Source organism: Bombina bombina, chromosome 1 (genome assembly GCF_027579735.1).
Source record: "Bombina bombina isolate aBomBom1 chromosome 1, aBomBom1.pri, whole genome shotgun sequence".
In the NCBI taxonomy this organism is placed as follows: domain Eukaryota; kingdom Metazoa; phylum Chordata; class Amphibia; order Anura; family Bombinatoridae; genus Bombina; species Bombina bombina.
Window position 1 is genome coordinate 244,860,165 of NC_069499.1, and position 24,544 is coordinate 244,884,708.

General features: G+C 39.2%; 1 protein-coding gene across 1 annotated transcript in view; it reads left to right on the top strand.

Annotated features, from left to right (window-relative positions):
- Positions 1-24,544, top strand: part of PLCB2 (phospholipase C beta 2) — a 256,010-nt gene that overhangs the window by 76,126 nt on the left and 155,340 nt on the right. The gene's annotated exons all lie outside the window — the stretch shown is intronic.

Genomic DNA, 24,544 nt, shown 5'->3' on the forward strand with positions numbered 1-24,544 from the left:
TATTAAGAGTTGTTCAAACCATTGAGTCTCGAGTAAACAGCTCCCTATTAATATTAATTATTCATAAATTACTAAAGTCAGTTATTATTATATAATTTTTTGATTATTATATTTCTTTTCTTTTTGGGACCAGTTTATTTTATTTATCAAAGTAATTCCTGAGTGGCCAGGACCCTATTTTAGTCATGGCGTTCAAATTAACTGATGAGCGTTGGAATACAGATATATCTGAAGCCTTTTCAATAAAAGAGAGTGTGCAGATTGAGGGAGAGGAGGAACTAATTAATGACGTTGTCTCTGCATTTAAATGTTATAAGAAAAAACTGACAAAGCAAGTTAAAGTGAAGTGGGAATATCAAAGTCTATCTAACTATTTAAAAATGGAAATCATACCTAGAGGGTTGAGAATTAGGCTAGATCCAGGTATTAACTTAAGAGGGATAGATGCCAACAATGAATTTATTGAGAAATGGAATGAAATCTTGACAAAATGTTCACTTGATTTAATTTCATTAATGATTGCAGAGGATGAGAAGAAACTAGAAAATTGTAAAGTGGAAGTTGATACTGTCTATGAAAAATTGAAATATTATTAAAGTGATTCCTCTTTTGAGAAACTAAACAAGGAGACCCAGAAATTAATTGAAAAATTGCAGAGTGAGATAAAATCGAGAAAAAGACGTAAATTGATTAGAGATCAAGATGATTATAGGAGAAATAAAGTCTATATTTATCGCAATAAATTTAACAGTAGGAATCATTATGATTCCGGAACTGATGGATCCGATATGGACTCTGATCCAGATAATGGAAACCAAGAAAGTAATCAAGAGATACGCCCTTTAGGGGTAGGACCAGGAGAGGGGGGAAGTGGAGACACGCGAAGGCCCCCATTAGAAAGGAGAGGTGGGGGGGGGGGGGGGAGGGAGAAGGAACAGAAGTCATTACATGATTACAAGAAACCGATTGAGGTACAATTAACACCTGAATCTACATCACTTCTCGGTGAACCCCCTGTAAAACAAAAATCCAATATTGTCAATTTGTCCACGTTTCCTCTTAATCAACAGCATATTAGTCTGTTGGAAAAAGGCCTAAGCTTTTGTCCCTCAAATAGACTCGATCTTTTTGAAATTACAAAAGATCTGCACTTATTTGCACGTAAGTTAGCCTTAAAAAAGATTATGGCACCACGAACAACTATTAACCTCAGGAGTGCTGAGGACAGAGAGGCCATCCATAATCTAGAAACCCTTGCATTTGAACAATCTTTAGAACCAATGATAATATGCCCCCATACTGATATGAGGAAAAAATCAACCTATATGCCATCTTTCTCATCCATTCCAAATATTGCGGTATTTGTTCAAAGCGTTACTGAACAATTTGCACAGATTCAATTCACTGGTGTATTGAATGATAACTTATCAAAAGGAGAGCGGAAAGCCCTAGAAGATTTGATCGCCCATAATGAACTGGTAGTAAAACCAGCCGATAAGGGCGGGAATGTTGTCATTCTTGACCAAGATTATTATATCAGTGAGGCGATGCGCCAACTTCAAGATACTGAGCAATATGTTTCAGTCACCTTTGATGATTTTCAGAGATCCCATAGTGAACTCTTATTTATTCTTAATGATGCGAGAAGATACAATTTAATCAATAGTCAAGAACAAGGGTATATGTACAATGCTAAACCAGTGACTCCAGTTTTTTACTGGATACCCAAGTTGCACAAATCGCTAGAAAAACCTCCCGGCCGTCCCATAATTTCTGGGATCGGTGGTCCAACAGAAGGTATCAGTAGATATATTGACCATTTTTTGAAACCATTTGTCGGTGAACTTCGCACTTTTGTGCAAGATTCTACCGACGTGATTAAAAAACTTGATGGCATTACTATCTCTGAAAAAATGCTTTTTGTTTCTTTGGACGTAGAGTCCTTATACTCTTCGATCCCCCATGCAGTTGGAATAAAAGCCTGTAAATCCTTTTTAACAACTAGAGGACCAGGCTACTCTAAACACACTCAATTTGTTGTGGATCTTTTGGAGTTTGTCTTAAACAATAATATCTTCCTTTTTAATGGAAGGTACTACAGACAGAAACGCGGTACGGCCATGGGGGCCACATGTGCACCAACCTATGCTTGCCTCCACCTTGGTTGGTGGGAAGATAATATTGTATTTAGTGAACACTCTGATTGGGTTGATGCACATGTGGCCCTCTGGATCCGCTATGTGGATGACATTCTCATTTTGTGGGATGGCACTGAACAAGATCTGTTGGAATTTGTTTCGGTCCTTAACCATAATGACCTTAATATTTTCTTAACCTGTAATTATCACCTAAATGAAATAAGTTTTCTGGATCTCCTTGTTGCTAGAAGAGATAATATGATAGTTACTCAGGTATATAGAAAACCGACAGCATCTAATAGTGTGTTGTTGGGATCAAGCCATCACCCAGAAAATCTAAAGAAAAATATTCCTTATGGGCAATTTTTAAGGTTACGGCGGATTTGCACTGATGATTGGGTTTTCAAAAAGCAGGCTGATGAGATGGCAGATAGATTTCTGGCTAGAGGATACTCTAGAAGATGTATAAAGAGGGCCCTCTTTAAGGCAAGGAACATGAATAGAAGAGATCTTCTATTTAAAAACCAGACTAATACAAATGAGGAAGATAAGACAACTACTAAAATTAGATATATCACAAGATACAATTCCCATTGGGAAAAGATTAAAAGAATATTACAAGAAAATTGGCATCTTCTCTCCCTTGATCCAGCCCTTAAAGAATATGTGGGTGATTATCCACTTATGACCGCGCGAAGGGCTAAAAAACCTAAAAGACTTTTTAGTCAGAAGTGAGTTTAACCAAGTCAGGAATGCTAATTGGTTAGATAGACACTCCCAGAAAATTGTGGGTTGCTCTCCGTGCAATCATTGTGTTTGTTGTCAGTATGTAAAACGAACTAAAACATTTATGAGCAATACTGAAAAAACCTATCAAATTAAATCTTTTATTAATTGCTCAACGACTGGTGTAATATATCTACTGTCATGTTCCTGCCCATTATTTTACGTAGGTAAAACCTACAGGGAGTTTCGTTCCAGAATAAGCGAACATCGTGACGATGTAAAAGATTTTAATATCGATAGTCCTATAGCAAGGCACTTTGCACAATGCCACCAGTCTAGGACAGATGATCTAAAATTTATTGGTATTGAAGCAGTTAAATCCAGTAAACGAGGTGGTGATATTGACACCATTCTCCTACAAAAAGAGACTCGTTGGATTTATTACTTGAATACTCTATCCCCACACCGGCCTTAATGAAAAATTAGAGTTCGCCTCTTTTTTGAAATGACAAATCTCTCCTTTTAATTGAAGAGAATTATAACTTTCTGCTATCCATGTTGTTTAGGGTCTCTGGCCTCCAGGAATTTGATAGTAAAAATTATAATAAATTTGATCAATTTGGTACGTTATTATAGACATGAATATGAATCTTTTACTAAAATGCTTTCCCTGTGACCTGATTTCGAAAATCTAAGGGACGTTAAAGAAATAGAAGATTATTTGCTATATATATATTTTTTGGCACTAATATTGTATGTATGTGGTGGAATGAATGTTGTATTAAATTGATGTGCTATGGCCTATGTAATCTATTGATGAGTAATGCTGTATAATTGTTTTGAATATGACAGCGATTAGAATACAGCTGTCAGCTTGAAAATAATGATGAGCTCTTACGCAATACTGATAACGGAATGAGCCTCCAAGTCAGATGACCAAAACAACCAATAAATGGACACGTAAGCCGTAGCTACGTCATACCCGGAAGAAGCTCCGAGCGACCACGAGGGTGGAGCGAAACGCGCATGGGGACGCGTTGGCAGGTCGCTATCTAACATCTAAACCCCACTCAAGGGGAGAGTTACCCCTCTTGAAAGCAAGTATCAAGAATCTTTGTATTGGGACACTGTGCCGCTTTTGACCATATACTCACAGACGGATGAGGATCACGTTGCTCTAAATACAAGCATGCCGCTCGATGCGGCTGGTATGTGATTACCTGTCTATGATAAGTGGCGATGTGCTTACGAAGCATATATATTTGCAAAGTGACTTTATGGCTTCTGTTCACTAAGAGAAAATGCACCAATGAAATGTGTATAGTACTTATATCCTTTTTTACTGCAACTGAGCTTTTGCTACAGAGACTGCGCTTTGTTATTGTTGCAATACTGATAAGGAATGAACTTTGCTTTACTGCTTGACTGCTAACATTTACACAGAACATCTGGATGTTTGGACAGGACTGAGCTTTATGAGTCTAACATATTAATTTACATTGCACTGACGATCTTTTGCAATAACGCTATGATTCTTGCTTCATGACATCTGGCTTATTCAACTAACTGCATGATTTCAAAGTTATTTCCTGTGCAATTTCTGCTCTATGATGGTTGGCTTATGCAATTAACTGCATGTATTCTAAAGCATCCTAAAGTTTGCTCCAATATTTTGTTAAAATTGGAAATTACAGTCTCTGGACTCATATGGTGCACCTTATTAATAATAAGTTGAAAACCTCTTGCTGCTCAATTGGGGGTACCCATTTTTACTATTATGAGTATGAATGTATTTGTATGGTTGATGTATTGTATGTTTTGAACTGTACATATATGTGTGTTTTTTTATGCACTTTATATATATATTCACATATAAAGAATTATTGTTTTTGCATTGAATCTTCTGGTCCTGTGTCTATATGTGCTTTGTATCCTAGACTTTGAGATTGCACTTATTTTGTGGAATCTTCTTTCTTTTTGCTTTTTCTAAATATGTTTTTCTAGGTTGCACTATAGCGTTTATTACTATTATTCTAGGTGAGCTTTACTAAAAAACCCTGTTTTATAGTTTATTAATAAATTTAATATAGTGGGGGTGACGTTAGGGGTGGCAGATTAGGGGTTAATAATATTTAAATAGTGTTTGCGAGGCGGGAGTCCGGCGGTTTAGGGGTTAATATGTTTATTATAGTGGGGGAGATGTTGGCGTGGGAAGATTAGGGGTTAATAAGTGTAGGTTGGTTGCAGTGACATTGGGGGCGGGAGATTAGAGGTTAATAAATATAATGTAGGTGTCTGCGATGTTAGGGGCAGCAGATTAGGGGTTAATAAGTATAATGTAGGTGTCGGCGATGACGGGAGCAAGCAGATTAGGGGTTAATAAGTGTAAGATTAGGGGTGTTTAGACTCTGGGTTCATGTTAGGGTGTTAGGTGTAAACATAAATTTTGTTTCCCCATAGGAATCAATGGGGCTGCGTTACGGAGCTTTACGCTCCTTTATTGCAGGTGTTAGGCTTTTTTTCAGCCGGCTCTCACCATTGATGTCTATGGGGAAATCGTGCACGAGCACGTACAACCAGCTCACCGCTGACTTAAGCAGCGCTGGTATTGAAGTGAGGTATGGAGCACAATTTTTCTCTATGCTCACTTCTTGCCTTTTAACGCTGTATACCAGCACTGTAGGTAAGTGAGCGGTGACAATAACGTGTGAGTTAGCACCGCACCCCTCTTACTGCAAAACTCGTAATCTAGCCGCAAGTTTACCAAAAATAATTAACACTAAAATCACAAAAAAACACTAAGATTACAAAAAAATAAACGAAATTATCAAAAATAAAAACAATTATACCTAATCTATAAAAATAAAAAAGCCCCCCCAAAATAAAAACATCCCCTAGCCTACAATAAACTACCAATAGCCCTTAAAAGGGCCTTTTGTAGGGCATTGCCCTAAATAAATCAGCTCTTTTACCTGTAAAAAAATACAAATTCCCCCAACAGGAAAACCCACCACCCAACCAACCCCCCAAAATAAAAAAACTAACTCTAAAAAAAAACTAAGCTACCCATTGCCCTTAATGGGGCATTTGTATGAGCATTGCCCTTAAAAGGGCATGTGGTAAACTTAGATTTTTTAAATTTTTTTGTAGGATTTGTTTTTTTTTAGATTTTTAATTTTTTTTTGTAGTGTTAGGTATTTTTAAATTTGTAATTTAGATATTTTCATTGGTAGTTTTTTTTATTTTATTAGAATAGTAATGTAAGTTTAATTTATAGTTTAATGGTAGGTTTACTTTTATTTCACAGGTAAGTTTTTTATTTAAATAGAGTTATATTGTAATTTTAATTTAAAGTTGGGGGGTGTTCGGTTTAGGGGTTAATAGTTTAATTTAGTGTTTTGCGATGTGGGGGGGCCAGCGCTTTAGGGGTTAATAGGTTTATTTAGTGGCACAGATGTGGGAGGCCGGAGGTTTAGGGGTTAATAACTTTATTTAGTGGCGGCGATGTTGGGGAGCGGCAGAATAGGGGTTAATATATTTAAATAGTGTTGGCGATGTGGGTGGGCAGCAGATTAGGGGTTAATAGGTTTATTATAGTGGTGGCGATGTCGGGGAGCGGCGTTATAGGGGTCAATAACTTTTATTAGTGTCTGCGATGTCTGGGGCGGCAGATTAGGGGTTAATAACTTTATTTAAGTGTCAGCAATGTCTGGGGTGGCAGATTAGGGGTTAATAATTTAATTTAGTGGCAGCGATGTTGGGAACGGCAGATTAGGGGTCAATAACTTTATTTAGGTGTCGGCGATGTCGTGGGTGGCAGATTAGGGGTGTTTAGACTTGGGGTTTATGTTAGGGTGTTAGGTTTAAACTTAAGTTTTTCCCCCATAGACATCAATGGGGTTGCGTTACGGCGATCGCCATTCTCCACTTCAGGTGTTGAAAAAATCCTAACTCTCTCTCTCTCCCCATTGATGTCTATGGGGGAAAGCATACACAAGCACGTCAAAGCAGCCCTTGGATTTTGTGCGGTATGGAGCTTAATGCCACCATATTGCTCGCACAAGGAGGCTTTTCAGAAACTCGTAATGGCAGCGCTATGGAGAGTGAAATAACACAACTTTTGTTGCATTCGTTTCGCACCGTGTTTAGCACAAAATTTGTAATCTAGGTGATAATTAGCACTCAGCAAATTAACAATCCCCATGTTTGCCATATTTATTTCAACTCTTTCAAGCTTGAAACAAATAATCTATAATATTGGGATAAATCTGTTTTAGTATCTGGGTTTTTATATTTGTCACCCAATACACTCTTCCATTTTTCATCAATAATGGCTTTCATCTTTTTTGTTTTCTCCCAAATTTTTTACTTCTACTGTTATTCTAGAGACTCATTAATCCAACAAGTAATTTCAGATTGGTAGAGAAAGCCCTTAATTCTAGTCAGACACTAAATAAGACATCCACTGAGGAATTACAAGCCTTTCCTTGGGTTGGAGATCATTAATGGTTGTCAACTTGTCGCCTAAGACTAACTCGCAATATGCTATCTGCTTGTCGCCTAAGACTAACTCGCAATATGCTATCTGCATAGAAGATGTTTAAACTAGATTGCGCCATTGTTACCAGGTTTTTAAAAGGGATTGCGCCTATGCATATTGAACTCATGTTAACGAGGGTCCTATCCTATTTAGCTCTGCTTGTCCAAGCCTGGTGAGTCCTGCTAATCATTGCTTTCTGTCTGTCTTGCTGACCATTGTCATCTGCATTCATGCTGGTCACTGTTGTTTGACACAGTTGTAATTACTAACTGTATACACTGTTGAAAATTGTCATCTGTATTATTGCTGGTCATAGCCATTTGTGTTCTAGTGCTCTCTGTGTTCCTGTTGGTCTTCACTGTATGTTCTGTGAACTATTGCTATTTGTGATCCTGCTGAATACTTCTGTCTGTACTCCTGCTGGTCATCACTTCTTGTGATTTCTATGAACAGGTGTCATTCCTAACCATTGCCTTCTGTAATCCTTTTGGACAACACAGTATGTGTATCCTTCCGCTTAAGCTCTCTGTGCTCCTCCTGTGAATTATGTGGGGTGGGCATTATGTTATATGGAATGTGTATGCTTTAAGTGGATTGTGTTTAACGGCGGTAAGGATGGATTCAAATTGCAATAGGTTAACCTCAAACATGTAAATGGTGTTGAGGGTATTTCAGTGGGGAGGATGATGTAGGGGTAGGGGCTTGTGGGATCAGGTTAGGTAGGGTTACTTGCAGCTGGGTGTCCAATAGTGGAAACTAACTGGTTCGTTTGGTATGTGTTAATTGCAACGATGGATAGTTCACAGGAAGGGTTAATTAAGGCATGGTTGGGGGTCATAGTTTGATTTTTTTTGTCATAAGAGGGTCATGAGAAATCATAGAACTCAACTAATATACTTTCAACACTGGTACGTGTAAAACATAAGTATGCATATTATCTAAATACACTGCAGCATCAAGTTTTGCTCAGGCTTTTATTTAGTATAGACAAGGTCAAGACAGGTGTAAAAAGAGGGTTGCATGGGTATAGCATCATTTTGGCAAGAATCTAAGACCAGATAGTGAAGCCAATGCAAAAAGCTCTTTGTGATTCTCATAAATTCATTGTAATGGAAAGTGCAATGACATCACTAAGTCACATTTTGTTTCTCACTATTTAAAGGGACGTATTAGTCAAAACTGAAATAGATGGGTGGGGGGGGGGGGTCTGAGCAGCAACCTCATAAGGTCAAAATTCCAGAAGCTACTTGATGAACATTGATAATCTGCCAATTATCTTAGACAATTTACTGAATCTTGCTTCAAGTGAAGTTGCAACTTTGGAGGCGGCCTTACTATACATTTTTAACAACCGCTACTGTTGACCCAGGTAATGCAGTCAGCCTCCTGATGCTAATCTGCTACATATCTGCTCTGAATGTCATCTTTGACAATATCAGCTATATGGTGTGTTTTTTTAACATTGCTAGAGATCATTGATCTCATACAAGAGCAGCAACTTTAAGATGGCAGTGGCAGTGGTAAATACTGGCAATAGAACACTTATTAAATACCAACTTCTATAAGCTATATGTAGGTCTGGAAGAGGTCAGCATGCTGAAGATGTCATATAGCCACAAACACCCACAGAGAAATACTTTCAAAGACAGATGTAACCGAGGAAGCACTCAGAGTGAAATGGGTGGTACTGTGGTTCATCCATGGATTTAGTGGATGGAAAAAGGAAAACAAGTCACATTGGAATATGAACAGTCCACAATAGCTGTTTGCGTGAAATTGGATGCCCAGGATGAACACTTTTTTTGGTAACCTTGATCATTGCCACAAGTCACTAGTGATTTAAAGATTTAAAAGCTGTTTCTACAATATACAGTATATTATTTTCTTAGTTGAGACAATCTATATCTCATGCTTTTGTATAAACTTGAGTGTATGGAACTAATTGGAACTAGTATGGAAGACTGTGTATGTATAAGTACAAAAGCTTTGAATGTACACGGATTTCTGTATTGTGGGCCAGATTACAAGTGTTTTTGCGTCGGTGCTAACCTGATGAGCGCACAAAGCCAAACTTTGAATATTGCGCGCCCAATAACCTATTTCCCTATAGAAATCAATGTAGCAAAAAAATCGGAAAAAAACCCAACTCGCGCACAAACCCGATCGCAAATTCTCATGTGAGCTAATCCGACATTAAAATTATGAATTTAATTTGGTTTTAGAATAGGGGTATGTGGGTGGTGGGTTGTAATGGGGGGGGGTATTGTATTTGTATGCAAAAGAGCTGAATTCTTTGGGGCATGCCCCACAAAAGGCCCTTTTAAGGGCTGGTAAGGTAAAGAGCTTTGAAATTTGTTTAATTTATAATAGGGCAGGGAATTTTTTTTATTTTGGGGGTTTATTATTTTATTAGGGGGCTTAGAATAGGTGTAATTAGCTTAAAAATCTTGTAATCTTTTTTTATTTTTTGTAATTTAGTGTTTTTTTTTTTGTAATTTAGTTTAGTTAATTTAATTGTATTTTTAGATAGATGTTTGTAGTTTATTTAATTTATTGATAGTGTAGGTGTATTTGTAACTTAGGTTAGGATTTATTTTACAGGTAATTGGGTAATTATTTTAACTAGGTAGATATTAAATAGTTAATAACTATTTAATAGCTATTATACCTAGTTAAAATAATTAACAATTTACCTGTAAAATAAATATTAACCCTAACATAGCTACAATGTAATTATTAATTATATTGTAGCTATCTTAGGCCTAGATTTGGAGTTCAGCGGTAGCCGTCAAAACCAGCGTTAGAGGCTCCTAACGCTGGTTTTGGCCGCCCGCTGGTATTTGGAGTCAGTGATTAAAGGGTCTAACGCTCACTTTTCAGCCCCGACTTTTCCATACCGCAGATCCCCCTACGCCATTTGCGTAGCCTATATTTTCAATGGGATCTTTCTAACGCCGGTATTTAGAGTCGTTTCTGAAGTGAGCGTTAGAGCTCTAACGACAAGATTCCAGCCGCCTGAAAATAGCAGGAGTTAAGAGCTTTCTGGCTAACGCCGGTTTATAAAGCTCTTAACTACTGTACCCTAAAGTACACTAACACCCATAAACTACCTATGTACCCCTAAACCGAGCTCCCCCCACACCGCCGCCACTCGATTAAAATTTTTAACCCCTAATCTGCCGACCGCCACCTACGTTATACTTATGTACCCCTAATCTGCTGCCCCTAACCCCGCCGACCCCTGTATTACATTTATTAACCCCTAACTTGCCCCCCACAACGTCGCCGCCAGCTACTTAAAATAATTAACCCCTAATCTTCCGACCGCAAATCGCCGCCACCTACGTTATCCCTATGTACCCCTAATCTGCTGCCCTAACATCGCCGACCCCTATATTATATTTATTAACCCCTAATCTGCCCCCCTCAACGTCGCCGACACCTGCCTACACTTATTAACCCCTAATCTGCCGAGCGGACCTGAGCACTACTATAATAAATGTATTAACCCCTAATCCGCCTCACTAACCCTATCATAAATAGTATTAACCCCTAATCTGCCCTCCCTAACATCGCCGACACCTAACTTCAATTATTAACCCCTAATCTTCCGATCGGAGCTCACCGCTATTCTAATAAATGGATTAACCCCTAAAGCTAAGTCTAACCCTAACACCCCCCTAAGTTAAATATAATTTTTATCTAACGAAATAAATTAACTCTTATTAAATAACTTATTCCTATTTAAAGCTAAATACTTACCTGTAAAATAAATCCTAATATAGCTACAATATAAATTATAATTATATTATAGCTATTTTAGGATTAATATTTATTTTACAGGCAACTTTGTAATTATTTTAACCAGGTACAATAGCTATTAAATAGTTAAGAACTATTTAATAGTTACCTAGTTAAAATAATAACAAATTTACCTGTAAAATAAATCCTAACCTAAGTTATAATTAAACCTAACACTACCCTATCAATAAAATAATTAAATAAACTACCTACAATTACCTACAATTAACCTAACACTACACTATCAATAAATTAATTAAACACAATTCCTACAAATAAATACAATTAAATACAATTGCTACAAATAACTACAATTAAATAAACTAGCTAAAGTACAAAAAATAAAAAAGAACTAAGTTACAGAAAATAAAAAAATATTTACAAACATAAGAAAAATATTACAACAATTTTAAACTAATTACACCTACTCTAAGCCCCTAATAAAATAACAAAGCCCCCCAAAATAAAAAATACCCTACCCTATTCTAAATTAAAAAAGTTACAAGCTCTTTTACCTTACCAGCCCTGAACAGGGCCCTTTGCGGGGCATGCCCCAAGAATTTCAGCTCTTTTGCCTGTAAAAAAAAACATACAATACCCCCCCCCCAACATTACAACCCACCACCCACATACACCTAATCTAACCCAAACCCCCCTTAAATAAACCTAACACTAAGCCCCTGAAGATCTTCCTACCTTGTCTTCACCATCCAGGTATCACCGATCCGTCCTGGCTCCAAGATCTTCATCCAACCCAAGCGGGGGTTGGCGATCCATAATCCGGTCCAGAAGAGGCTCCAAAGTCTTCCTCCTATCCGGCAAGAAGAGGACATCCGGACCGGCAAACATCTTCTCCAAGCGGCATCTTCGATCTTCTTCCATCCAGAGCGAAGCGGCAGGATCCTGAAGACCTCCAGCGCGGAACATCCATCCGGACCGACGACTGAACGACGAATGACTGTTCCTTTAAGGGACGTCATCCAAGATGGCGTCCCTCGAATTCCGATTGGCTGATAGGATTCTATCAGCCAATCGGAATTAAGGTAGGAATTTTCTGATTGGCTGATGGAATCAGCCAATCAGAATCTAGTTCAATCCGATTGGCCGATCCAATCAGCCAATCAGATTGAGCTCGCATTCTATTGGCTGATCGGAACAGCCAATAGAATGCGAGCTCAATCTGATTGGCTGATTGGATCAGCCAATCGGATTGAACTAGATTCTGATTGGCTGATTCCATCAGCCAATCAGAAAATTCCTACCTTAATTCCGATTGGCTGATAGAATCCTATCAGCCAATCGGAATTCGAGGGACGCCATCTTGGATGACGTCCCTTAAAGGAACAGTCATTCGTCGTTCAGTCGTCGGTCCGGATGGATGTTCCGCGCTGGAGGTCTTCAGGATCCTGCCGCTTCGCTCTGGATGGAAGAAGATCGAAGATGCCGCTTGGAGAAGATGTTTGCCGGTCCGGATGTCCTCTTCTTGCCGGATAGGAGGAAGACTTTGGAGCCTCTTCTGGACCGGATTATGGATCGCCAACCCCCGCTTGGGTTGGATGAAGATCTTGGAGCCAGGACGGATCGGTGATACCTGGATGGTGAAGACAAGGTAGGAAGATCTTCAGGGGCTTAGTGTTAGGTTTATTTAAGGGGGGTTTGGGTTAGATTAGGTGTATGTGGGTGGTGGGTTGTAATGTTGGGGGGGGGGGGTATTGTATGTTTTTTTTTACAGGCAAAAGAGCTGAAATTCTTGGGGCATGCCCCGCAAAGGGCCCTGTTCAGGGCTGGTAAGGTAAAAGAGCTTGTAACTTTTTTAATTTAGAATAGGGTAGGGTATTTTTTATTTTGGGGGGCTTTGTTATTTTATTAGGGGGCTTAGAGTAGGTGTAATTAGTTTAAAATTGTTGTAATATTTTTCTTATGTTTGTAAATATTTTTTTATTTTCTGTAACTTAGTTCTTTTTTATTTTTTGTACTTTAGCTAGTTTATTTAATTGTAGTTATTTGTAGCAATTGTATTTAATTGTATTTATTTGTAGGAATTGTGTTTAATTAATTTATTGATAGTGTAGTGTTAGGTTAATTGTAGGTAATTGTAGGTAGTTTATTTAATTATTTTATTGATAGGGTAGTGTTAGGTTTAATTATAACTTAGGTTAGGATTTATTTTACAGGTAAATGTGTTATTATTTTAACTAGGTAACTATTAAATAGTTCTTAACTATTTAATAGCTATTTTACCTGGTTAAAATAATAACAAAGTTGCCTGTAAAATAAATATTAATCCTAAAATAGCTATAATATAATTATAATTTATATTGTAGCTATATTAGGATTTATTTTACAGGTAAGTATTTAGCTTTAAATAGGAATAATTTATTTAATAAGAGTTAATTTATTTCGTTAGATTAAAATTATATTTAACTTAGGGGGGTGTTAGTGTTAGGGTTAGACTTAGCTTTAGGGGTTAATACATTTATTAGAATAGCGGTGAGCTCCGGTCGGCAGATTAGGGGTTAATAATTGAAGTTAGGTGTCGGCGATGTTAGGGAGGGCAGATTAGGGGTTAATACTATTTATGATAGGGTTAGTGAGGCGGATTAGGGGTTAATAACTTTATTATAGTAGCGCTCAGGTCCGCTCGGCAGATTAGGGGTTAATAAGTGTAAGGCTAGGGGTGTTTAGACTCGGGGTACATGTTAGAGTGTTAGGTGCAGACGTAGGAAGTGTTTCCCCATAGCAAACAATGGGGCTGCGTTAGGAGCTGAACGCTGCTTTTTTGCAGGTGTTAGGTTTTTTTTCAGCTCAAACAGCCCCATTGTTTCCTATGGGGGAATCGTGCACGAGCACGTTTTTGAGGCCGGCCGCGTCCGTAAGCAACTCTGGTATCGAGAGTTGCTTTTGCGGTAAAAATGCTCTACGCTCCTTTTTTGGAGCCTAACGCAGCATTTGTTTGAACTCTCGATACCAGAGTTAATTTTATGGTGCGGCCAGAAAAAAGCCCGCGGAGCGTTAACAGCCCTTTTACCGCCGAACTCCAAATCTAGGCCTTAGGGTTTATTTTATAGGTAAGTATTTAGATTTAAATAGGAATATTTTAGTTTATAAATGAATTAGATTAATTTAATATAAATTTAGTTAGGGGTGTTAGGGTTAGATAGAGTTAATATAGTTAATATAAATACTATAGTAACTATATTAACTATATTAACCCTAATATAATTAGGGTTAATATAGTTAATATATATAATGTAATACCTATATTAACTATAATATACTTAGGGTTAACATAGATAATATAGCTGGCGGCGGGGTAGGTAGATTAAATTAGGGGTTAATCATTTTAATAGAGATGGCGGCGGTGTAAGGGGCTTACATTGGGGGTTAATAATTTTAATATAGATGGCGGCGGTGTTAGGGGCTCACTTTAGGGGGTTATAGATATAATATAGCTGGCGGCGGGGTACGGGAGCGGCGGTTTAGGGGTTAATAACTTTATTCGGTTGCGGCGGGGTACGGGAGCGGCGGTTTAGCGGTTAATATCTTTTTTATTGTTAGGATAGTGAGGGGGGATAGCGGATAGAGGGTTAGACAGTGCGGGCTATGTTAGGGAGGCGTGTTAGACGTGTCAGGCTATGTTTAGGAGGCGTGTTAGACAGTGCGGGTGTTTTAGACTTTAGTCAGGTTTTATAGGCGCCGGCAGTTTCTAACGTGCCGCAAGTCACTGGCGACGCCAGAAATTTGTACTTACGCAGATTTCTGGACATCACTGGTTTGTCAGACTTACGGCACGTTAGCATCTGATGGTGACTTATATGGGATAGCTCGAGTTGCGAGCTGAAACTGCGGGCGACGCCGGTTCCCTCGCTTGCGCCGCAAACTGCGATCTATATCGGATCGCGCCCACGATCTACAATAAAGATTTTTTTATTTTAACCCCTTAAGGACCAAGGCCATTTTTCAATTTCTTTCCCTTAAGGACCAGGGCTATTTTTACATTTCTGTGGTGTTTGTGTTTAGCTGTAATTTTCCTCTTACTCATTTACTGTACCCACACATATTATATACCGTTTTTCTCGCCACTAAATGGACTTTCTAAAAATACCATTATTTTTATCATATCTTATAATTTACTATTAAAAATATTATAAAATATGAGGAAAAAATGGAAAAAAACACACTTTTTCTAAATTTGACCCCCAAAATCTGTTACACATCTACAACCACCAAAAAACAACCATGCTAAATAGTTTCTAAAATTTGTCCTGAGTTTAGAAATACCCAATGTTAACATGTTCTTTGCTTTATTTGCAAGTTATAGGGCAATAAATACAAGTAGCACTTTGCTATTTCAAAACCACTTTTTTTCAAAATGAGCGCTAGTTATATTGGAACCCTGATATCTGTCAGGAATACCTAAATATCCCTTGACATGTATATATTTTTTTTAGAAGACATCCCAAAGTATTGATCTAGGCCCATTTTGGTATATTTCATGCCACCATTTCACCGCCAAATGCGATCAAATAAAAATCTTTTTTCAATTTTTCACAAATTTTTTCACAAACTTTAGGTTTCTCACAGAAATTATTTACAAACAACTTGTGCAATTATGGCATAAATGTTTGTAAATGCTTCTCTGGCATCCCCTTTGTTCAGAAATAGCAGACTTATATGGCTTTGGCGTTGCTTTTTGGTAATTAGAAGGCTGCTAAATGCCACTGCGCACCACACGTGTTTAATGCCCAGCAGTGAAGGGGTTAATTAGGGAGCATGTAGGGAGCTTGTAGAGTTAATTTTAGCTTTAGTGTAGTGTAGTAGACAACCCAAAGTATTGATCTAGGCCCATTTTGTTATATTTAATGCCACCATTTCACCGCCAAATGCGATCAAATTAAAAAAAAACATATTTTTTTCGCAATTTTAGGTTTCTCACTGAAATTATTTACAAACAGCTTGTGCAATTATGGCACAAATGGTTGTAAATGCTTCTCTGGTATCCCCTTTGTTCAGAAATAGCAGACATATATGGCTTTGGCTTTGCTTTCTGGTAATTAGAATGCCGCTAAATGCTGCTGCGCATCACACGTGTATTATGTCTAGCAGTGAAGGGGTTAATTAGGGATCTTGTAGGGAGCTTGCAGGGTTAATTTTAGCTTTAGTGTAGAGATCAGCCTCCCACCTTACACATCAGACTCCCTGATCCCTCCCAAACAGCTCTCTTCCCTCCTCCACCCCACAATTGTCCCCGCCATCTTAAGTACTGGCAGAAAGTCTGCCAGTACTAAAATAAAAGGGTTTTTTTGTTGTTGTTTTTTTTGGAGCATATTTACATATGCTGCTGTGTAGGATCCCTCTTAGCCCCAAACCTCCCTGATCCCCCCCCCCCAAACAGCTCTCTAACCCTCCCCCTCTACATTATTGGGAGCCATCTTGGGTACTGGCAGCTGTCTGCCAGTACCCAGTTTACAAAAAAAAATGTATATTTTTTATATTTTCCCCACTTTTCTGTAGTGTAGCCCCCCCCCCAAGACTAAACCCCCACCCCCTCCCAGATCACTTCAATTAACATATTTATTCCCCCTCTCTACCTCTAAATACAACCACACTGTTCCATAGTGTAACGGTTCCCACCCGCTCCCTCCCCGTGCACGCGCCCGCCTCCCCTATGCACACGCGCGCGTCCGTGCGCGCCCCCCAGCAATCCCGCCCACCATCCCGCCCACCGGTAAGCAATCGATCGCCGCCCACCCGCCTCCCACGTCTGCTCCCACCCACCAACGATCGCGGCATCGATGTCCGGTGCAGAGAGGGCCACAGAGTGGCTCTCTCTGCATCAGATGGGGAAAATGTTATTGCAGTGATGCCTCGATATCGAGGCATCACTACAATAACCGGAAAGCGGCTGGAAGCGATCAGGATCGCTTCCAGCCGCTTTCAACCCCAACGTCGTACAGGGTACGTCGCTGGTCTTTAAAGACCAGTTTGTGCAAGACGTACCCTGTACGACGCGTGTCGTTAAGGGGTTAAAGCAGAGTAGGTTTGCTCTGATCTTTCTAAAGGGTCTAGCCTTAGCCCATGTCAGTCTCTTCAGTAGGGCAGTGGTGGCTTTTAATCAATTGGAAACTTGTGGGGTACAATCCTCACTGCATTTTCCCAAAACATTTTGCTGCCCTATTTAGATAGTCTGAGTAAGTTTACTCAGTCTTTCTGTATTTCCACAGGTCCATATGAGGATGGCATCCTCTTAAACCAGGTGAGCTGTCCTACTGCCGTACAGATAAATAGTCAGTGCCAGTTTTATTTTTCAATGTAGCAGGGAAAAAATTGGCACTTATTCAGCTGAAACGCTGAAGGGGGGCATTTTTTATTATTCCTGTCAGGGTTCAGGTTTTTATGGCAGTTTTTGCAGGTACTGATTATGTACTTTTTTGGGGGGTTTATTGTTTGTTTTTAAGCCTGTTTTTCAAGAAAGTTGTTTTTAAAAAAATGGCTTTTTTTGTCAGCTGTAGGACCGCCCCTTTTTGGGAGGTTCTGATTCTGTGATGTCAGGTTTTTTTTTGGTACTTTTCTTCACTTCCTGTAAGAGTGAGGTGCACATATTTCAGATGGCTTTGCTGTTTAGAAGGCTTCTTGCTGCGTTTGCTTCTCTGGAAATCCGGATTGTAAACAGGATCATTTTTTTCCTCTGTTTGCTGCGGGATGTAGGACAGGTAGGGCACCTCAGTGATTCTGCTGAGGTGTAGAGTGTTGCCTGCGGTATGTTTTCTTGATTTGGTAAATTTAAAGGGAAAATTTTTAAGAACGTTTTTTGGTTGTGTATTATATCTTTGTTAAAAGATTAAAAAAAAAAAAGTTTAAAAAAAAATGGTTACATTTTTTTTATTTTGCTTCTTTTTTTTGGATTATGGATCAGGAGGCTGTGCAGGATGTTACCTGTAGCTTATGTTTTGATGCCCAGGTGGAGCCCCCAGTACCTTTTTGTTCTTCATGTAGTGAAAGAACTTTAGTTTATAGAAATAGACTTTTTGAGCCATCATTAGCTAAGGCGGATGCTGTTCAGGAGCCTCCTGTTTCAGATGTGCCGCAGCTTTCTCCTCAAGCTTCCCAATCCTATTCATCTGCACATGCAGTGCCCTGCGTTTCCTCTCATCCTCCGTCTGTATTTACTTTGCAAGATATTGCTGCCTAGGTATCTTCTGTGGTATCTGAGGCGCTGTCTGCTTTTCCCATGCTGCAGGGAAAATGCAAAAGGAAATTTAAAGAAACAGTAAGTAGGGTTTCTGATCCTGAGGTGGCTAATCAAAATATTCCCTCTCAAAAGTCTGAGGATGAAGATTCTTCGGGTGCATCTGAGGGTGAAATTTCGGATTCAGGCAGTATAATTCCTTCTACTGATGCTGAAGTTGTGTCCTTCAGACTTAAGCTGGAACACCTCCGCTTGTTACTTAAAGGGACAGTCAACACCAGAATTTTTGTTGTTTGAAAAGAAAGATAACCCCTTTATTACCCATTCCCCAGTTTTGCATAACCAACACAGTTATAATAATACACGTTTTACCTTTGTAATTATCTTGTATCTAAGCTTCTGCTGACTGCCCCCTTATTTCAGTTCTTTTGACAGACATGCAGTTCAATGTAGCAGGGAAAAAACATATACATATGTCCTCAATTCGTTCTCCTGCCAAGAGTCGCTCGGATCAAGCAGGAGACGGTGTCAGTGATTCCCATAGCGCCGGCGTGGCCTCGCAGGATCTGGTATGCAGATCAAGTGGAAATGTTGTCTCTACCTCCATGGACACTCCCTCTGAGGAAGGACTTTCTACTTCAGGGTCCTTTTCTTCATCCAAATCTCGTTTCTCTGAAGCTGACTGTTTGGAGATGGAACGCTTGATTTTATCTAAGTGTGGGTTTTCAGAGTTGGTCATTGAGACCATGATTCAGGCTAATAAGCCTGTGACAAGAAAGATTTACTATAAGATATGGCGTAAATATCTGTATTGGTGTGAATCCAGAGGGTACTCTTGGAGTAGAATCAGGATTCCTAGGATTTTGTCTTTTCTCCAGGAGGGTCTGGAGAAGGGTTTGTCAGCTAGTACTCTAAAAGGTCATATTTCTGCGTTGTCTATTTTGTTGCATACGCGTTTGGCGGATGCGCCAGATGTGCAATCTTTTTGTCAGGCTTTGGTTAGGATTAAGCCTGTGTTTAAGCTGGTTACTCCTCCCTGGAGTCTTAACCTTGTTCTTAGAGTTTTACAGCGGGCTCTGTTTGAACCTATGCATTAGTTAGATATCAAGATGTTATCTTGGAAGGTTTTTGTTTCTTGTTGCTATTTCTTCTGCTCTGAGAGTTTCGGAGCTCTCGGCTCTGCAGTTTGATTCTCCTTATCTTATTTTTCATTCTGATAAGGTGGTTTTACATACTAAATTAGGTTTCATACCTAAGGTTGTTTCAAACAAGAATATTAATCAGGAGAATGTGGTTCCTTCTTTGTGTCCTAATCCTTCTTCTCCTAAGGAGCGTTTATTGCACAACCTAGATGTTGAGCGTGCATTGAAGTTTTATCTTCAGGCGACTAAGGACGTTCGTCAGTCTTCTGCTTTGTTTGTTTGATTTTCTGGGAAGCGCAAGGGTCAGAAAGCTACGGCTACTTCTCTTTCTCTTTGGCTAAGGAGTATTATTCGTTTGGTCTATAAGACTGCTGGACAGCAACCTCCTGAGAGAATCACTGCTCATTCCATGAAGGCTGTTTCTTCTTCCTGGGCATTTTAAAATTATTATTATTATTATTTCTTTATAAAGTACCAACAGATTCCGCAGCACTGGAACAGTTTTGCAAGGCTACAACTTGGTCCTCTTTCATTTTCAAGTTTTTTAAATTTGATACTTTTGCCTCAGCTGAGGCTTCTTTTGAGAGAAGGGTTCTTCAAGCTGTGGTGCCTTCTGTTTAGGTCTACCTGTCTTGTCCCTCCCTTATCATCTGTAGCTTGGATATTGATTGTCACTAGTAATTGATGATTCTGTGGACTCACCATATCTTAGGAAAGAAAATATAATTTATACTTACCTGATCAATTTATTTATTTACGGATATGGTGAGTCCACGGCCCACCATTTATTTAAGACAGTTATTTTTTCTAAAACCTCAGGCACCTCTACACTTTTGTGTTATCTTCTTTTTCCATTTTTCCTTCGGCCGAATGACTGGAGGTTATGGGTAAGGGAAGTGACATACATAGCAGCTTTGCTAGTTAGTGCTCTTTGCCTCCTCCTGCTGGCCAGGAGTGATATTACCACTAGTAATTGATGATTCCTTGGACTCACCATATCCGGAAATATATACATTTATCAGGTAAGCATAAATTTATGTTTTTTCACATTCCAATGTTCTTCACATAGAAGACTATGTTCTATTTATTCATAAATACATATTTCTACATATATCTTTTTTTGTGTGGTATAATATACAGTATCTCACAAAAGTGAGTACACCCCTCACATTTTTGTAAATATTTTATTATATCTTTTCATGTGACAACACTGAAGAAATTACACTTTGCTACAATGTAAAGTAGTGAGTGTACAGCCTGTGTACCAGTGTAAATTTGCTGTCCCCTCAAAATAACTCAACATACAGCCATTAATGTCTAAAGCATTGGCAACAAAAGTGAGTACACCCCTAAGTGAAAATGTCCAAATTGGGCCCAAAGTGTCAATATTTTGTGTGGCCACCATTATTTTCCAGCACTGCCTTAACCCTCTTGGGCATGGAGTTTACCAGAGCTTCACAGGTTGCCAGTGGAGTCCTCTTCCCCTCCTCCATGACGACATCACAGAGATGGTGGATGTTAGAGACCTTGCGCTCCCCCACCTTCCATTTGAGGATGCCCCACAGAGGCTCAATAGGGTTTAGGTCTGGAGACATGCTTGGCCAGTCCATCACCTTTACCCTCAGCTTCTTTAGCAAGGCAGTGGTTGTCTTGGAGGTGTGTTTGGGGTAGTTATCATGTTGGAATACTGCCCTGCAGGCCCAGTCTCCTAAGGGAGTGGATCATGCTCTGCTTCAGTATGTCACAGTACATGTTGGCATTCATGGTTACCTCAATGAACTGTAGCTCCCCAGTGCTAGCAGCACTCATGCAGGCCCAGACCATGACACTCCCACCACCATGCTTGACTGTAGGCAAAACAGACTTGTCTTTGTATTCCCCACCTGACGCTTGACACCATCTGCCCAAATAAGTTTATTTTGGTCTCATTGGACCACAGGACATGGTTCCAGTAATCCATGTCCTTAGTCTGCTTGTCTTCAGCAAACTGTTTGCAGGCTTTCTTGTGCATCAACTTTAAAAGAGGCTTCCTTCTGGGACGACAGTCATGCAGACCAATTTGATGCAGTGTGCAGTGTATGGTCTGAGCACTGACAGGCTGACCCCCCACCCCTTCAACCTTTGCAGCAATACTGGCAGCACTCATACATCTATTTCCCAAAGACAACCTCTGGATATGACGCTGACCATGTGCACTCAACTTCTTTGGTCGACCATGGTGAGTCCTGTTCTGAGTGGAACCTGTCCTGTGAAACCGCTGTATGGTCTTGCCCACCATGCTGCAGCTCAGTTTCAGGGTCTTGGCAATCTTCATATAGCCTAGGCCAATCTTAATGTAAAGCAACAATTCTTATTTTCAGATCCTCAGAGAGTTATTTGCCATGAGGTGCCATGTTGAACATCCAGTGACCAGTATGAAAGAGTGTGAGAGCGATAACACCAAATTTAACACATCTGCTCCCCATTCACACCTGAGACCTTGTAAACACTAACGAGTCACATGACACCGGGGATGGAAAATGGCTAGTTGGACCCAATTTGGACATTTCCTCTTAGGGGTGTACTTACTTTTGTGGCCAACAGTTTAGACATTAATGGCTGTGTGTTGAGTTATTTTGAGGGGACAGCAAATTTACACTGTTATACAGGCTGTATACTCACTACTTTACATTGTAGCAAAGTGTCATTTCTTCAGTGTTGTCACATGAAAAGATATAATAAAATATTTACAAAAATGTGAGGGGTGTACTCACTTTTGTGAGATACTGTATATATATATATTAACCATTGCTGCTGCTTCAACAAAGGATGGAATAAGAATAAAGCAAATTAGATAACAGAAGTAAAATGAAAAGTTGTTTAAAATTGTATGAGCTATCTGAATCATGAATTCAATTATTTTGCGTTTCATGTCCCTTTAAGATGACTTTTGCCTTGTTTCTAGGCAACAAGAATCACTTTTGATTCATGCTTCCTGTTTAATGTTATGACTACAAGATGCATTAACTTCCTCCTTCTGTAACATACATAGTAACATAGTAGATGAGGTTGAAAAAAGACTGAAGTCCATCGAGTTCAACCTATACAAATCTAAAATATATACAAAAAACTCCAGTTAAGCTTAAATAATCCCACTAAAAGGTGACCCATTTAATACTAGCAATCATATCCATGAATTTTGTTTATAGACATAAATGTATCCAAATCATTTTTAAATGTATCTAGGGTATTGGCATTCACTACCTACTTTGGTAATGAGTTCCACACTTTTATTGCTCTTACAGTGAAAAAACGTTTCCGTTGCAGGAGATTAAATCTCCTTTTCTCCAACCTTAAATTGCGACCTCTGGTCCCAAACAATTTTCTTGGAATAAACAGAGCTTCTGCCATCTCTGTATATGGGCTTTGAATATATTTATATAAAGTAATCATGTAACCTCTTAAGCGCCTTTTTTCTAAAGAAAACAGACCCAGTTTGGCTAGCCTCTCCTCATAGGATAAATTCTCCAATCCCCTTATTAGCTTTGTGGCCCTTCTCTGTACATGACAAGAAATGCTCACATTTTATTCAAAGAGCTTGATGTCATACACTAGGAGGTAATTTCAATACATTAATAATACAGAAAAGTCAGAATGAAAGTTTCAAAATCTTATGATTCATATATACAATTAAATGGGCATGAAACAGTAATTTTTTTCATGATTCAGATTGAGCATGCAATTTTAAACAACTTTCTAATTTACTTCTATTATCAAATTATTCTTTGTCTCTTGGTATCTTTTGATGAAAAGCAGGGATGTAAGCTTAGGAGTACTTTATGGCAGCAGTTTTGCAAGAATGATATCAATTAGCAAGAGCACTAGATGGCAGCACTCTTTCCTACCATGTAGTGCTCCCAACACCTACCTAGGTATCTCTTCAACAAAGAATACCATAGGAACAAAGCAAATTTGATAATAGAAGCTTTTTTTTTCAAATTATGCTCTTCTGAATCACAAAGGAAAATTGTTGGATTTCATATTGTCAGGGTGCCAGGAATCAGATTGAGACGAAAAGTGCAAAAATAATCACACCTTTATTCATAGCAAAAAATAATAAAAAGTCCACAAGTCAAATAACAAGCCAGGAGTCAAAACCAGAGCTGGTAGTCAGACGAGCCGAGTCAGGAACCAAAGCGAATAGTCAGATGAGCCGGAATCAGCAACAAGGAAAACAGCAGAGTCAGGAACAAGCCAGGGATCAGGAACCAGGAAGGACGTCAGGCAGCCAGGTAATACACAGGAGCTCTCACAAACAGGTCTGAGACAACGCAAAGGCAAAGCATACTGAACAGAGGCCCTTTAAATAATAAGTGATGACATCACAATTCTGAGACTGCATCCTGTCTCACATGGATGATGCACACCAGTCTGGCCATAAAAGGAAGTGTAGGAAATGAGCAGCATCCCCCACAATGCACCATAGTCAGGAAGAGAGGTGAGTAAAATGGCTGCCAGGAGCACATGGCAAACAACAGGAAAAAAACCTTGACACATATCCCTTCAAACAAAAGAATTTTACAATTTAATTCTATTGTCAAATGTAATTCTCTGGCTATACTTTGTTGAACCTTAGCCCCTTTCAATGACAAAATATCTATGTAGGTTCATAAGTGTGCACGCGTTTTGACTGTCAGAAGTAGCTGTAGAACACTGGAGTGCATTAAAGACAGAGTTCTGGTCTGATGTTGGCATGTGGCACAATGGGTCATCAGAACCAGAGTTCTGGTCTGATGGTGGTATATGGCTGACAGAGAGGCACCAGGATCAGGTTTTATGAAAGCAGGTTGCTGTTAGAGGGACTACAGGGCTGATATGGTACGTGGCTGACAGAAGGGCTTTAGGGCCTAAAATCTGATCTGTAATCTGATGTGGGTGTGTTTCTTATACGTGATCTGCAAGGTCACAGGGTCTCATCTGATGTAGGCATGTGGCCAAGAGAGGATTCTGATTAGTAATCTGATGGGGT